Below are 12635 nucleotides of genomic sequence, written 5' to 3'. Positions count from 1 at the left end.
GAGCTGCAGCTGCCAGCCTACGCCACAGCCACAGCCGCAGCCATGCAGGATCCAAGCCACATCTTTAACCTACACCCCAGCTCATGGCAACGCCGGATCCTTAACCCCCTGAGCGAGGCCAGCGATCGAACCTGCAACCTCAGGGTTACCCGTTGGATTCGTTTCTGCTGCGCTATGACAGGAACTCGGGCATGTATCTTTTCAAATGACGGTTTTCTCTGGGTAGATGCCCAGGAGTGGGATGGCTGGGTCACAGGGCAGTGCTATATTTAGTTTTTAAAGGAACTGCCATACTGTTCATAGTGCATATGCACCTGTTGTATTCTTCATGTTAAACCACTAATCAACAAAACACTTCTCCTGAGTTCTGTGAGCCATTCCATCACGTCCCTGATCCTGAGGAGGGGGCTGTGGGAACCCATCCTTTATAGCTGGTTGGTCAGAGGTTGGGGCTGGGGTGGGCATTTGGAACCTACAACTAAGGCAGTCTCTCGGGACGGACCCCTGAACTCCCAGGGTCTCACGCTAATGCCAGGTGGATAGTGCGAGAGTTGAACTGAATCAATGGACCCTTATGTGGGGTCTGGAGAATTGGTCGCTGGTGCAGGGAAAAATCCCTGTGTTTGGTGTCAGAAATACCAGGAGTAAAAGCAGCACCGCTGGCCTCACAGATCCCAAGGGGGCGGGGGGGCGGCAGGAGGCAGATGGGGGTGAGCGGAAAACGAGAACAAGAGCCCTTTTTGTGGTTTCTGTGGGAAGGATCAGGCAGGCAGGGTAGGCAGATTTAGGGCTGTCTAGTTCATCTTTTTTTTGGGGGGGGGGGCGCATCTGTGGCACATGGAAGTTCCCAGGCTAAGGGAGGAATCAGAGCTGTGCCCCCGGCCTATGCCACAATCACAGCAATGTGGGATCTGAGCCGTGTCTACAGCCTACACCACAGCTCATGGCAACCCTGGATCCTTAACCCACTGAGCGAGGCCAGGGATCAAACCTATGTCCTCATGGATGCTAGTCAGATTTGTTTCCACTGAGCTATGCCAGGACCTCCAGGTTGTCTGGTTTGAAGAAAGGCAGCCGACTCTAGGGCTTAGGGGCAGCCCCTCATTGTCTGGTATTTGGCCCCGAGGTGCCTGGGGCCAGGGAAGAGGGCATAAGAGCATAATAAAGGAGGCAGCTGAGGGTCTGGGCTCTGGGTTGGATGGTTTGCCTCTAAAAGGCAACTTGTGGCGTTCCCGTCATGTCACAGTGGAAACGAATCCGACTAGTATCCATGAGGATGAGGGTTGGATCCCTGGCCTCGCTCATGGGTTGAGGATCCAGTATGGCCATGAGCTGCGCTGTGGGTCTCAGACACGGCTCGGATCTGGCGTTGCTGTGGCTGTGGCGTAGGTCGGCAGCTGTAGCTCCTATTCGACCCCTAGCCTGGGAACCTCCATATGCGGCAGGTGCAGCCCTAAAAAGCAATAAATAACTAAATAAATAAAAGGTAGGTTGTTTGCTATCTCTAGGAATCAGCGGGTCCTGCATGGAGCGGTCCCCCCAGGGTCAAAGACCTGGGACATGCCCAAGCATCAAAAACACAGAATCAGCACAAAGTTGCAAATCAACTACACGCCAGGAGTTCCCTCCTGGCTCAGAGGGTTAAGGATCTGGTGTCGTCACTGCTGTGGCTCAAGTTGCTGCTGTGGTGGGGGACCGATCCCTGGTCCAGGGACTTCTGCATGCCACAGGCAGCACCCCCCCCCAAAAAAATCAACTGTACGTCAATAAAACTTTAAAAAATGAGAAGGAAACACACACACACACACACACACAGAATAAAAGGAGAGAATTGATATCCCCTCCCATAGATAATTTCAAGGTCTTGAGACATGTTCGGCTGCTACCATTCAAAGAAGGGGGAAAGTGCTGTTGGCATCTTGTGGGTGGACACCAGAGATGCTGCTCAACATCCTACGGGCCCCAGGACAGCACTTCCCCGCACCCTCCGCCCCAAGAATGAGCCAGCCCCAACATCAGTTGTGCCGGGACTGAGAAACCTGGTTCGGAGCAAAATGCAAAGCCTCATTTCCCCACCGTTGATTAATAGTTTCCTAATTCAGTAGCTGTTCCTGTGGCTTCTTGGGTGCCAGGCTTTGCAACGGACCACAGGGGCAGGTACCAACCGTGTGGACTTGGAGGGAGTCACGCTGGCAGAGCTGGCTGACTTGGGACCCAGCTGCTCAAGATGCGCTGTGAGAAATGCTCTAGGGAGCGCAGAACAGTGAGAGTTCTGCCTGCCTGCCAGCGGTTTCCCTTCCTCTTCCTGAGTCTGGGTTTTGATGAGAAAACATGAGTAATTGTTTGACTCGGCAGGCAGCACACAGGCGGCACCTGCTGTGTATTCCTAGCTCTTGCCTAGGTCTTCCAAGCTTTTTTATTTTATTTATTTATTTTTTTTTGTCTTTTTAGGGCTGTAGCTGTAGCATATGGAGGTTCCCAGGCTAGGGATCAATTTGGAGCTGTAGCCGCTGGCCTACACCACAGCCACAGCAACACTAGATTCAAGCCGCGTCTGCGATCTACACCACACCTCATGGCAACGCCGGATCCTTAACCCACTGAGTGAGGCCAGGAATTGAACCTGTGTCCTCATGGATATTAGTCAGATTCATTTCTGCTGGGTGACAACGGGAACTCCTCTTGCAAGCATTTGATACATTTTTTATCAAATCATATATTCATTTTTTTTTTCTTTTTTGGCTGTGCCAATGGCAAGCAGAAGTCCTGGGCCAGGGATGGAAGCCACGCCACAGCAGTGGCCACACCAGGTCCTTAGCCCACTGAGCCACTAAGGAACTCCCATGTGTGCAATTTTATTTACTTATTTATTTAAAATGTATTTTTTTTTAGGGCCATACCCAAGGCATATGGAGGTTCCCAGGCTAGGGGTCCAATCCGAGCTGTACCCACTGGCCTACGCCACAGCCACAGCAAGGCGGGATCCAAGCCGTGTCTGCGATCTACACCACACCTCACGGCAACCCTGGATCCTTAACCCACTGAGCGAGGCCAGGGATCGAACCAGTGTCCTCATGGATACTAGTCAGGTTTGCTAGCTGCTGAGCCATGGCGGGAACTCCCCGTGTGTGCAGTTTGAAATAGCTGTGCATTTCATGGGTATGTGAGTACTCAACAAATCAATGAATGAATGAAAATCATGAATACATTTCTGAGGAATAATGTATACATTTAGAGAGAGGTAAGAATGACTTGTTTTTGAACCTCCTTGATTCCTCCCTGAAAAACCAACACAACACTAAATTAAATGTATTTCAATTAAAAACAAATAACCCCCGGAATTCCTGTCGTGACTCAGTGGTTAATGAATCTGACTAGGGTCCATGAGAACCGAGGGTTCGATCCCTGGCCTTGCTCAGTGGGTAAAGGATCGTGAGCTGTGGTGTAGGTCGCAGATGCAGCTTGGATCCCATGTTGCTGTGGCTGTGGTGTAGGCTGGTGGCTGTAGCTCCGATTAGACCCCTCGCCTGGGAACCTCCATATGCTGTGGGCATGGCCCTAGAAAATGCAAAAAACAAACCAACAAAACCAAATAACCCCCCTCAAAAAAAAAGAACGACAAACACAGCAAAGAAAAATACCTACAGACAACGTTTTCAGTAAAACTAGGTGAACCCCAGTGAACCTTGGAATACAAGCAGATGGGCTCAACTAAATATATATATATAATATATTTTGATATTATATAAATATACATAAACATAAATATGCATTGATATCATATAAAAATTTTTTTGGTGGTGCCTCCAGCATATGAAAAGTTCTAGGCCAGGGACTGAACCCATGCCACTCCAGTAACCCAAGCCACAGCAGTGACAATGCCAGGTCCTTAACCTACTCAGCCACAAGGGAACTCCAAAGTATGTTTCTTGTTCTACATCATAGCACCAGGATAGTTATGAGCAAACAACTACGTAAATGGAGGGAACCTTAGAAAGAAGCTAAGTAGTCAGAAAAGATCACATGGAAAGAGGACCTGACACGGGTCAGAAAAGGACTAGAAACTTCAACATTTGCAAAAGGATGGCGCCCCTACAAGAAACACAAGACTGAAGCGCCCCACAGAAAATACAGTTAAACTGATGATGGAAAGAAGGAAAAAAAAAATCAGATCTGAATGAAGAGATTCAAAGGCCAAGGGACAGAAAGACAGACCAAGAAGATCCCAAAATACCTGAATAGAAACTGCTGACGGAAGAACGCCAAACAGTGGAACAAAACAAGTCAGAAAAATCAACATCTAATAAACACATCTGAAAGAAAGGCTTTGGGCCTTTGAATTGAAGGAGAGTCGTCGGTGAGACACGTGCTAGGAAAACTACCAGTTGTTTGTGTTTGTTTAGGAAAATAATTATTTACAGATCTGAGCAACAGATCAAGTTAATGTAGAAGGGCAAGCCAGTCAGATTAGTATCACATTTTTTGATGGCAGTACCGTGTTCCAGGAGATGGTGGTTTAACAAGTGGATGATACTTAACATAAGCGTTTTTTGTTTATTATTTTTTTGATTTTTAGGGCCACACCCGTGGCATATGGAGGTTCTCAGTCTAGGGGGCCAATCGGAGCTGTAGGTGCCAGCCTAGCCACAGCCACAGCAACACAGGATCCAAGGCACATCTTCGACCTACACCACAGGTCACAGCTAGTGGGGTTTTTTTTGTTTTTTTGGTCTTTTTGCCTTTTGAGGGCTGCTCCCGCGGCATATGGAGGTTCCCAGGCTAGGGGTCTAATTGGAGCTATAGCCACCGGCCTGTGCCAGAGCCACAGCAACGCCGGATCTGAGGTGAGTCTGCCACCTACACCACAGCTCACGGCAACGCTGGATCCTTAACCTGCTGAGCAAGGCCAGGGATTGAACCCACAACCTCATGGTTCCTAGTTGGATTCATTAACCACTGAGCCAGACGGGAACTCCTTTTTTTTTAAATAATAAAAAAAAAAATCTTGACGAAGTGGGGCTTATTCTAGGAATGCAAAGATGGCCCACATTTGGAGATTATTAAATGAACTTTATCATCCTAACAGAGCTAAGAATAATCACACGATTGTCCCCGGATATACTAAAGGGACACGATGAAATTTAATGTATATGGAGGTTAACACATAATGTAATAGGAATATTTTTAAAATATTGATAGAAGAGTCCCTGCTGTGGTGCAACAGGATCAGCGGCTTCCCTGGAGCCTAGGGACACGGGTTCGATTCCCAGCCCAGCACAGTGGGTTAAGGCTCTGACGTTGCCGCCACCAAGGCAGCCTTGGTCGGAACGGCAGCTCTGATCTGGCCCCTGGCTCAGGAACTTCCATATACCCCGGCGTGGCCAAAAAGGGAAAAAAAAAAAAAAAAAAAGTTTTTTTTAAGAAATAAAATATTGATAGCCTAAAATTCAAGATCTCAATGAGCAAATGTTAGAAGCTGTGATAAAAATAACCCGAGAATCGGAATTTACATCAGGGCCAAGCCAAGAACCCCCACGATCTTCGCTGCAACCGCACACAGATAACACATCCTCCACAGAGGAGCGGCTGGCCTTGACCATCGCGCCCCCCCTCCCCCCACCGCGAGACACTCTGATCTCCGACTCACCTGCCACGGAAAGTGTTCCGAGGAAGAGACTCCGCTTTCCGTGACTCAGCACTTTCGTTTGCTCAGCGATCTTTGCGTAGCTCCTGCTTTTGGGCACTCGTTCAGGTGCGCGTGCTGTCCCGCTGGGCTGGGACAGAAGAGATCCTGGGGTCAGGGTGACACAGTCTCCCCCACGTTTCCCTAAAGGGTTCTCGCAGGATCCATAGCTGCGACTTTCTTCCTCCCGACAAATGGGCTTGTTTGAGGAAAACCGAGCCGGGAGCGTAAACCGGTGCCTTTCTCTGCCCCCCCTCCCCCCCCGACCCGACTCACTCCAGGGTTGTTAGTCGCCGGGTACTTTTTAATGCGGCCATGAACTAGGAGACAGAGGGAGGGATATTTTCTCAGCTGTTTTCTTTCTCCCCCTTCCTTCCAAACTAAAGCAGTGAATTGCTTGCCCTGCCGTTAGATGCATATACGATCCGGTACCCCCGAAAGCATCTGTTCTCTTAGAGTGGAATCCTTTACCAGAATCCACCTACCCGCGTGGCTTGCTGAGTAGGGCTTGGATCCTTGTTCCGGATCTGAAACACGTGACCACCTTCATCGCCAAAACTGCCACGCAACTTTGGGAACTGTCTTTCCCCTCTGCTCAGAATCACTGGCTTTTAAAAATTAAGAGGTTTTTCGTTCCCCTCCTTCGAGAACAATAGCATCGTTTAACTTGGAGTTTCTTAGAGTGTTACTAAGATATCCCAATTTGGCGACTGTTAAATGGAAGCTAATACCTCTGCTCCTTGAGATTATTCCTAGTTGCTCTCACGTGCTCAGCTGTGCTCAGGCGTGAGTCATGTAAAAGGTTGCCCTGGCGACGCTTTGATGAGTTTCACTTCCCGCTGCTGCAAGGCTGGCTTTGTTTTTTTTTGCTGCTGTGTTGGCGCGCCCTCTGCTGGGGATACACACGCTCTGCAGTCTCGGGCCCGTCCAGGCTGGACTCTGAGGCAAAGGTCAGAGGTCCCTTTACAAAATTTAACAAGGGGCCCTCTCACCGTACCCTGGGAATATAGTTCCAAATTTGCTTATGACCATCCATGGAAGCTTCAAGTTTATTAAAAAAAAATGTCCCTTGCCCTGATTGCGCGGCAATTAAGATATAATTATTTCTGATTTGCAGGCCCTGTGAATTATGTAATTGAAGCCTCAGTCTGCTCATAAGTAAAAGCTGACTCCTCAGTTACCTGCTCATTAAACTCTTGAGTGGATTCACACGTGGGCGAGAGAGGTTTATTGCAACAGCCAGCTCTGCTCCCAATAGTTTTAAATACAAACTTTGACGTGTTCCTACAAGTACCTGGATGGAAGAGATATCTAAATGCAGCTTTTTTGTGCAGTTTGGCATCTCCCAAACTAGGAAGCATCTTGTCATTGAAGGCATATTACTCTAGGGGTTCAAGCCGGAGTGGCCATAAATACATGGAAGTCACTTAAATGTCCATCAACAGATAAATGGATAAGGAAGACAAGATACATACATAGATGGAATATTACCAGCCAGAAAAAGAATAAAATTTCCCCACTGGCAGCACCATGGATGGACCTAGATCATATCATAGAAAGTGAAGAAAATCAGATTTAAAAGGCTAAATACTATATAATATCACTTACTGTGGAATCTAAAAATGGTACAAATGAATCTATAGAGAAACAGAAACAGACTTATAGCGAACGTACTTATGGTGACAAAAAAGGAAGTTGGCGGGACAAATTATGGGAATGGGAATGGGAATGGGATTAACAGACACACATGGCCATATGTAAAATAAACAAGGATTTACTGCGGAGTAAGGGAACTAAACCTTATCTTGTAATAAATTAAAATGGAAAGGAATAAAAAAAGTCTATATGTATAGCCGAATTCCTTTGCTGAACACCTGACACTAACACAATCTTGTAAATCAAACAGGCTTCAACTGAAAAAAAAAGATTCTTTGGCCACTGCCAATGATGGTCACATCCGCCTGCTGCAAGGCGAAGGCTGTTTCTCCTGCTGTGTTGGCGCGCCATCTGCTGGTGATACCGCTGCAATGCAGGCACCGGCACTGCAGTCTGGTCAGTGAGACAGAAGTCAGAAGTCCCTCTGAAAAATCCACCAAGAGGCCCCCTTCAAGGTCCCCTAGAAAAATCATTCAAAATTTGACTCTCGCCATCCATGGAAGGTCTGACTGAAAAATTCTCTTGCCCTAATTGACTGCTGGGCGATGAGAAAAACGTTTTAATGGTTTGTAGGTACAGTGAATTATGTAATTGAAGCCTCAATCTGCTCATATGTGAAAGCTGACTCCTCAATTACCTCGTGTGCTCATGAACCTCTTGAGTAGATTCACATGTGGGCTTAAAAAACTCTCAGGACAGCGAGCTCTGGTTTCAGTAGCTTTAAATACAAAAAAGAACGTAGAAGTGTTCCTGAAACCAACTAGGTGGTAGAGGTTTTCTAAATGCACATTTTGGACACTTCAGCATCTCCCAAACTAGGATGAGTCTTGTCATTGAAGGCACATTATTCTAGGGGTTCAGCAGGAGTGGCCATACAGATATGGATGCTACTTTAATATCCATCAACGGAAAAATGGATACGGAAAATATGGTGTATATATGTAGATGGAATTTTCACCTGGCAGCAACATGGATGTACCTAGAGGATATCATGGAAAGTGAAGAGAATCAGACAGAAAAGCATATTGTATGATATCACTAACTGTGGGTGAATCTAAAAATGGTACAAATGAATCTATATAGAATATAGAGACAGAAACAGACTCATAGACATTGCAAACATACTTATGGTCCCGAAAAGGAATCAGGGAGGCAGAGACTTTGGATATGGGATTCACAGATACACAGGACCATATAGAATATAGATAAGCAGCAAAGATTAACTGCGGAGTGAGGGAACTATATTCAATATCATATAAAAATTGAAATGGTAAGGAATCAAAAAAATATATATGTATAGCTGAATCGCTTTGCAGAACATCTGTCACTAACGCAATCTTGTAAATCAACTAGACTTCAAGTTAAAAAGATTCAGGGGCGTCTCTTGATGAATAGCCCATCCTCCTGCTGCAAGGCTGGCTCTGTGTCTCCTGCTGAGCTGGCCCGCCCTCTGGTGGTAATACAGGTGCACTGCAGGCACGGACCCGTGCCGCCTGGGCTCTGGGACCGACGTCAGAAGTCCCTCCGTAAAACTCAACAAAAAGCCCCCTACATGGTCCTTTAGGGAAATCATTCAAGTTTTGACTATCACCACCCATGGACGCTCCGGTTAATAAATTCTCTTTCCCTAATGGACTTCTGGGCCACGAGAAAAATTACCTATGATTTATAGGTACTGTGAACTATGTAACTTAAGCTTCCATTGGCTCATATGTAAAAGCTGACTCCTCAATTAGCTCGCGTGCTCGTTCATTTTCTTTAGTGGATTCACATGTGGGCATAAGACGTTTGTCAGGACAGCTAGCTCTGCTCCCAGGAGTTTTATATACAATCTTTGAAATGTAAAAGTGTTCCTGAAAGTAACTGGATGGAACAAGTATCTAAATGCATGGTCTTTTTGCATAGTTCAGCATTTCCAAAATTAGGACGCCTCTTGTCACTGAAGGCATATTATTCTAGGCGTTCAAGCAGAGTGACATAAAGATACGGATGCTACTTAAATGTCCACCAACAGATTAATGGATAAGGAAGAGATGGTGCATGTAGAGCTGGAGGATTACCAGTCAGCAAAAGACTAAAAATTTCCCTGGAAGCAACATGGGTGGACCTAGAGGAAAATCATAGAAAGTCCGACAGAAAAGGATAAATATTGCATGATATCACTAAGGGTGGGATCTACACATGGTACAAATGAATCTATATAGAAACAGAAACAGACTTATTGACACAGAGAAGATACGGTCACCAAAGGGAAGGAGGAGGGACAAATTATGGTAATGGGATTAACAGAGACACACAACCACATGTGAAATAAACGCTGGGATCTACTGTGGAGTAAGGGCACTATATTCAATAGCTTGCAATAAATTAAAATTGTAAGGAATTAAAAAAATATATGTGTGTGTACCTGGATCCCTTTGCTGAACACCTGACACTCGCACAATCTTGTAAATCAAATAGACTTTAGCTAAAAAGGATTTACTGTAGAGTAAGGGAATTTTATTCAATATCTTGCAATAAATGAAAATGGTAAGGAATCAAATATATATATTCTTAATATATATATGTTAATCCCTTTGCTTAACACCTTACACACTCACAATATTGGGATTCAACTAGCTTTCAATTAAAAAAAAAAATAAAAGTTCTGGGGCAACTCTAGAAGAATAGCACATCCTCCCACCGCAAAGCTGGCTCTGCTTCTCCTGCTGTGTTGGCGCGCCATCTGGTGGCGATACACATGCAGGCACCGGCCAGGGCTGCCTGGGTTTTGAGACAGAGGGTCAGAGGTCCCTGGATCAACCTAATAAGGGCTCCCCTTCACGGTCCCCTAAGAAAATCATTCAAAATGTGAACTATCACCATCCATGGGAAGTCATATTAAAAAAATTCTCTTGATCTATTTGACAGCTTGTCGATGAGGAAAAGTTATTTATGTTGTGCAGGTAATGAGAACTACGTAACTTAGGCTTCCATCTGCTCTGTGTGAAAGCTGACTCAGTTCCCTCGTGTGCTCATGGACCTCTTGAGGAGAGTCACACGTGGGCATCAGAGGTTTCTCAGGACAGCCAGCTCTGCTCCCAGGAGTTTGAAAGACACATTTTGAACTGTAGAAAGCTTCCTAAAACTAATTGGATGGTAGAGTTTCCCTCGAGGCACATTTTTCGAAATTTTAGCATCTCCCAAACTGGGGTGCATCTTGTCACTGAACGTTTTTACTCTAGGGGTTCAAGCAGGAGTGGCCGTAAATACAGGGAAGCCACTTAAATATCCATCAACAGATAAATGGATAAGGAAGACACGGTAGATATATAGCTGGAGTACTACCAGTCAGAAAAGGAATACAATTTTCCTATGGGCAGCAACATGGATGGACACAGGGAATGTCATAGAAAATGAAGAAAGTCAGAAAAGGATAAATATTATGTGATATCATGAACTGTGGCATCTAAAAATGGTACAAATGAATCTATACAGCAACAGAAACAGACTTATCAACATAGAGAAGATACTTATGGCCACAAAAAGGGAAGGGAGAGGGACAAATTATGGGAATGTGACTAACAGAGACCTCTGACCATGGGTAAAACAGATAAAACAACAAAGATTTACTGTCGAGTAAGGGCAATCTAATCAGTATCTTCTAATAATTTAAATGGTAAGGAATAAAAAAAAAGTATAGCTGAATCTCTTTGCTGAACACCTGACACTAACACAATATGGTAAGTCAAATAGACTTTAGTGTAAAAAAAAAAAAAGATTCTTTGGCGACTTTTGATGAATATCACTTCCACCTGCTGCCAGGCGAAGGCTGTTTCTCCTGCTGTGTTGGCGCGCCATCTGGTGGCGATACCGGTGCACTGCAGTCACGAGCCAGTGCTGCCTGGGCTCTGAGACAGAGGTCAGAGGTCCCTCTACAAAACTCAGCGAGGGGCCCTCTTCACCGAACCCTGGGGAAATCGTTCCAAATTTGCTTACAACCATCCATGGGAGCTCCAAGTTTATGTAAAGTTTCCCTTGCCGTAATAGATTTCTTGGCCGTTAGGATACAGTCATTTCTGATTTGGAGGCACTGTGAATTATGTAATCAAAGTCTCGATCTGCTCATAGGTAAAAGCTGATTCCTCAATTACCCGGTTGCTCATTAAACTCTTGAGTAGATTCACACGTGTAGGCAAAAGAGAATGCATCTTGCTATTGAAGGCATATTATTCTAGGAGTTGAAGCAGGAGTAGCCATAAATACATGGAAGCTACTTAAATGGCCATCAACAGGTAGATGGATAAGGAAGATATGGTACACACAGAGATGGAGGACTACCAGGAATAAAAAGGATAAAATTTTCCTCGGGCAGCAACATGGTTCGACCTAGAGAATATCATAGGAAGTGAAGAAAGTCAGACAGAAAAGCATAGTGTATGATATCACTAACTGGAATCTAAAAATGATACGAATGAATCTATAGAGAAACACAAAGAGGCTCATAGACATAGGGAACATACTTATGGTCACACAAGGGAATTGGGGAAGGGACCTATTATGGATATGAGATGTACACATACATATGACCATATGTAATATAGATACACAGCTAGGATTTACTGCAGAGTAAGGGAACAATATTCATTATCTTACAATAAACTAAAATGGTAAGGAATCAAAGAAATATGTGTATAGCTGAATCCCTTTGCTGAACACCTGACACTAACACAATCTTATAAATTAACTAGGCTTCAAATTAAAAAAAAGATTCTTTAGCAACTGGGTGAATATCACTTCCTCCTGCTGCCAGGCGAAGGCTGTTTCTCCTGCTGTGTTGGCGCGCCATCTGGTGGCGATACCCGTGCACTGCAGTCACGAGCCAGTGCTGCCTGGGCTCTGAGACAGAGGTCAGAGGTCCCTCTACAAAACTCAGCGAGGGGCCCTCTTCACCGAACCCTGGGGAAATCGTTCCAAATTTGCTTACAACCATCCATGGGAGCTCCAAGTTTATGTAAAGTTTCCCTTGCCGTAATAGATTTCTTGGCCGTTAGGATACAGTCATTTCTGATTTGGAGGCACTGTGAATTATGTAATCAAAGTCTCGATCTGCTCATAGGTAAAAGCTGATTCCTCAATTACCCGGTTGCTCCTTAAACTCTTGAGTGGATTCACACGTGTAGGCAAAGAGGTTTACTGGGACAGCTATCTATGCTCCCAGGAGTTTTAAATACAAACTTTGACCTGAAGAAGTGTTCCTACAAGAAACTGGATGGAACAAGTAGCTAAAGGCATATTTTTAATGCAGTTTAGCATT

General features: G+C 45.2%; 1 protein-coding gene and 1 long non-coding RNA gene across 15 annotated transcripts in view; one reads left to right on the top strand and one right to left on the bottom strand.

The window, feature by feature from the left end:
- The window catches only part of MYADM (myeloid associated differentiation marker), a 42020-nt gene extending 35815 nt beyond the window's left edge, over window positions 1-6205 (bottom strand). For 6 of the 14 annotated variants that reach the window (XM_084961978.1, XM_084961973.1, XM_084961983.1 and 3 more), the window contains exons 1-2: window positions 6169-6205; window positions 5648-5774 (exon numbers count right to left, since the gene is read on the bottom strand). The gene's annotated coding sequence lies outside the window, so the exon portion shown is untranslated. Of the gene's footprint in view, window positions 1-5647 lie in introns of all 14 variants that reach the window. The other 8 variants (XM_084961979.1, XM_084961975.1, XM_084961977.1 and 5 more) reach the window with 2 other exon arrangements.
- LOC110261039 (uncharacterized) overlaps window positions 1-9731 on the top strand; it is a 40496-nt gene extending 30765 nt beyond the window's left edge. Inside the window, exon 3 of the long non-coding RNA XR_014806670.1 lies at window positions 6801-9731. This is a non-coding gene — a long non-coding RNA (uncharacterized LOC110261039). The remainder of the gene's footprint in view (window positions 1-6800) is intronic.
- The last annotated feature ends 2904 nt before the right edge of the window (window positions 9732-12635 follow it).

This window comes from Sus scrofa, chromosome 6, assembly GCF_054392235.1.
Source record: "Sus scrofa isolate SSC_HxYL_T2T_F1_AM1 chromosome 6, Sscrofa_HxYL_maternal_Yorkshire_Landrace_v2.0, whole genome shotgun sequence".
Lineage (NCBI taxonomy): Eukaryota > Metazoa > Chordata > Mammalia > Artiodactyla > Suidae > Sus > Sus scrofa.
This window is presented reverse-complemented; position numbering and strand designations above follow the sequence as displayed.